This window comes from Schistocerca piceifrons, unplaced genomic scaffold (assembly GCF_021461385.2).
Source record: "Schistocerca piceifrons isolate TAMUIC-IGC-003096 unplaced genomic scaffold, iqSchPice1.1 HiC_scaffold_48, whole genome shotgun sequence".
NCBI classification, from domain to species: Eukaryota; Metazoa; Arthropoda; class Insecta; order Orthoptera; family Acrididae; genus Schistocerca; species Schistocerca piceifrons.
In genome coordinates this window covers 52,501-56,126 of record NW_025728711.1, presented here as the reverse complement: position 1 = coordinate 56,126, position 3,626 = coordinate 52,501, and the positions used below count along the sequence as shown (strand labels likewise).

At 56.1% G+C, this 3,626-nt stretch overlaps 1 non-coding gene across 1 annotated transcript in view; it reads left to right on the top strand.

Annotated features, from left to right (window-relative positions):
* The first annotated feature begins 1,914 nt into the window (after positions 1–1,914).
* LOC124752791 overlaps positions 1,915–3,626 on the top strand; it is a 1,909-nt gene continuing 197 nt past the window's right edge. The window contains exon 1 of the ribosomal RNA XR_007012175.1: positions 1,915–3,626. This exon is cut by the window's right edge and continues 197 nt beyond it. This is a non-coding gene — a ribosomal RNA (small subunit ribosomal RNA).

The following is a 3,626-nucleotide window of genomic DNA, read 5'->3' as shown; positions in this document are numbered from 1 at the left end:
TATGTTGTGCCTTAACCTAACCCATGTTGTGCCTTAACCTAACCCATGTTGTGCCTTAACCTAACCCATGTTGTGCCTTAACCTAACCCATGTTGTCGCCTTAACGTAACCCACGTTGTCGCCTAAACCTGCTCTGTAATTGTTATACGACTCGTTCAATTACTGTAGTGTTGCCCACCCGCAACCCTCGCAATATAGTTCGCTACTCGCACTGCCCGCACCCCTGTGTATCGCTTCATGTTAAACACCTTGCAAGTCTTGCTCACTTTCCACATGCTCCTGCTGTACACTGTAATGTGGATGGCAGCAGGACGTACATGCCGCCCCTCCCCACGTCCCCACCTTGCCCCCTGCCTTCGCAAGCTGGTTGGTGAGAAGTTTGCATGTTCAATGCCCTTCGCATGCGACGTACTCAGGCTACGTTGTGGTGCGGCCTGTGTCAACTGTCCGCTGATGTCGTACGCGTGAACCACAATCTGTACTGCACATTCGTCCTTATGTACTGAATGATACATCGTGGCACATGTGTGACCGCACAACGACTGCGCCCAAAAACGGCGGACCATACAGTGCAAATATTGTGCACCGCAGCTACGTGTCGTCTCCCTATGAGAGCTGGATTGCAGTGTGGTACGCCATAGAGACGTGTGGGAGGAACGGACGCCGTGGATGGCGATCAGCATGAGCTGTCTGTTGATGTATTCGGACCTAGTCGTCTCTCCTCACACACCGTGATGGCATGGTGCACCGCGTTCCATATCTGCGACATGCTACAGAGGCCGGTTGACAGTCGTTCGAGCAATGGACATCGCATACGTACGGGGGCCACCTTCCACGTATTGTCTAGGCGTGCACATTTTGTTGCGTGTATGTGGGCAGACGTAGTGTGGCGTGACACCTGACACAGGCATGCAATAATCGTTGAAGTTGCAAATGGCGATGGACGCCTGCGTTTTCTGGTGAAGTTACGCAAATGAACAAATGGTAACCTGTTGTGGTGCGGTTGTTCTCGCTAGGGGTGAATCGGTGATGGCGACGATAGGTTGAGGTACTAACCGGTTGTTCCAGCGATACCCACCATGCCGACGAAACTGAACGGCATCTGGGTGTGAAGCGATACGCGGCGGTGGCTGGGTGGGACCGTCCCCGGCCGGTGAGGGGGCGCCTCCCGGCGTGCTGGCCGCGCGGTGCGTGGGCGCACGCGCTACAGCCGGCTGGTGGGGGCGGCCAGTGGCAGGCGCGCCGGCCGACGGACGCGGCAGGCGTCGCAGCTGCGCGCCGGCGCACCCTGCGCGCGGCGCCGTGCGGCCAAAGTAGGTCCTCGCGGGCCCGGTGCGAAGCGCGGTGGACATCTTCAGTGTGCTGGTCCGATTGAGGACTGTGTGCGTTGAGGATGCGCCGCCGCCCGGCGCTCGGCGCCGCGACGCCGTCTGCTGCTCGGTCGCCCCAGCGGTTCTCGCTGGTGGTTTGTATCGCAGCTGTGCGGATGTGTTGGCGCGTGCGCTGTGCTGGGAGAGTTCGCTTCGGCACCCAAGTGGGGCTTTTGTCCTTCTGTGGCGCTGGCGTTGGAGCTGCCGGTCACCGTAGGTGGCGCGTGTTGTCTCCCGCCGGCAATGCCACGACAGCACGCTCCCGGGCCTCTGTCGGCAGCGGCAAGCTCAGTTGGGAGCACGGGTGGTCGCACCGAAAGCGTCTACTCGCCTAACTCCGGGCGATTGCGCCTCTCTCGAACCCGACCAAGTACTTGGGACGGCGCTGCGCGCCGCCGGGACCTGAGAGGGTTTCGAGGTGTATTGTGCAGGGGAGCTCAGCCTCCTCCTGTTTGCAGAATGATTGAGCGGACGCTTGCGTGTTCGCGCGGGCCCCCGGGACACACTCCCGGGCGGCCGGCTGCTCAGCTCTAGTTGACGCAGCTCCCTGGTTGATCCTGCCAGTAGTCATATGCTTGTCTCAAAGATTAAGCCATGCATGTCTCAGTACAAGCCGCATTAAGGTGAAACCGCGAATGGCTCATTAAATCAGTTATGGTTCCTTAGATCGTACCCACGTTACTTGGATAACTGTGGTAATTCTAGAGCTAATACATGCAAACAGAGTCCCGACCAGAGATGGAAGGGACGCTTTTATTAGATCAAAACCAATCGGTCGGCTCGTCCGGTCCGTTTGCCTTGGTGACTCTGAATAACTTTGGGCTGATCGCACGGTCCTCGTACCGGCGACGCATCTTTCAAATGTCTGCCTTATCAACTGTCGATGGTAGGTTCTGCGCCTACCATGGTTGTAACGGGTAACGGGGAATCAGGGTTCGATTCCGGAGAGGGAGCCTGAGAAACGGCTACCACATCCAAGGAAGGCAGCAGGCGCGCAAATTACCCACTCCCGGCACGGGGAGGTAGTGACGAAAAATAACGATACGGGACTCATCCGAGGCCCCGTAATCGGAATGAGTACACTTTAAATCCTTTAACGAGTATCTATTGGAGGGCAAGTCTGGTGCCAGCAGCCGCGGTAATTCCAGCTCCAATAGCGTATATTAAAGTTGTTGCGGTTAAAAAGCTCGTAGTTGGATTTGTGTCCCACGCTGTTGGTTCACCGCCCGTCGGTGTTTAACTGGCATGTATCGTGGGACGTCCTGCCGGTGGGGCGAGCTGAAGGCGTGCGACCGCCTCGTGCGTGCTCGTGCGTCCCGAGGCGGACCCCGTTGAAATCCTACCAGGGTGCTCTTTATTGAGTGTCTCGGTGGGCCGGCACGTTTACTTTGAACAAATTAGAGTGCTTAAAGCAGGCAAGCCCGCCTGAATACTGTGTGCATGGAATAATGGAATAGGACCTCGGTTCTATTTTGTTGGTTTTCGGAACCCGAGGTAATGATTAATAGGGACAGGCGGGGGCATTCGTATTGCGACGTTAGAGGTGAAATTCTTGGATCGTCGCAAGACGAACAGAAGCGAAAGCATTTGCCAAGTATGTTTTCATTAATCAAGAACGAAAGTTAGAGGTTCGAAGGCGATCAGATACCGCCCTAGTTCTAACCATAAACGATGCCAGCCAGCGATCCGCCGCAGTTCCTCCGATGACTCGGCGGGCAGCCTCCGGGAAACCAAAGCTTTTGGGTTCCGGGGGAAGTATGGTTGCAAAGCTGAAACTTAAAGGAATTGACGGAAGGGCACCACCAGGAGTGGAGCCTGCGGCTTAATTTGACTCAACACGGGAAACCTCACCAGGCCCGGACACCGGAAGGATTGACAGATTGATAGCTCTTTCTTGATTCGGTGGGTGGTGGTGCATGGCCGTTCTTAGTTGGTGGAGCGATTTGTCTGGTTAATTCCGATAACGAACGAGACTCTAGCCTGCTAACTAGTCGCGTGACATCCTTCGTGCTGTCAGCGATTACTTTTCTTCTTAGAGGGACAGGCGGCTTCTAGCCGCACGAGATTGAGCAATAACAGGTCTGTGATGCCCTTAGATGTTCTGGGCCGCACGCGCGCTACACTGAAGGAATCAGCGTGTCTTCCTAGGCCGAAAGGTCGGGGTAACCCGCTGAACCTCCTTCGTGCTAGGGATTGGGGCTTGCAATTGTTCCCCATGAACGAGGAATTCCCAGTAAGCGCGAGTCATAAGCTCGC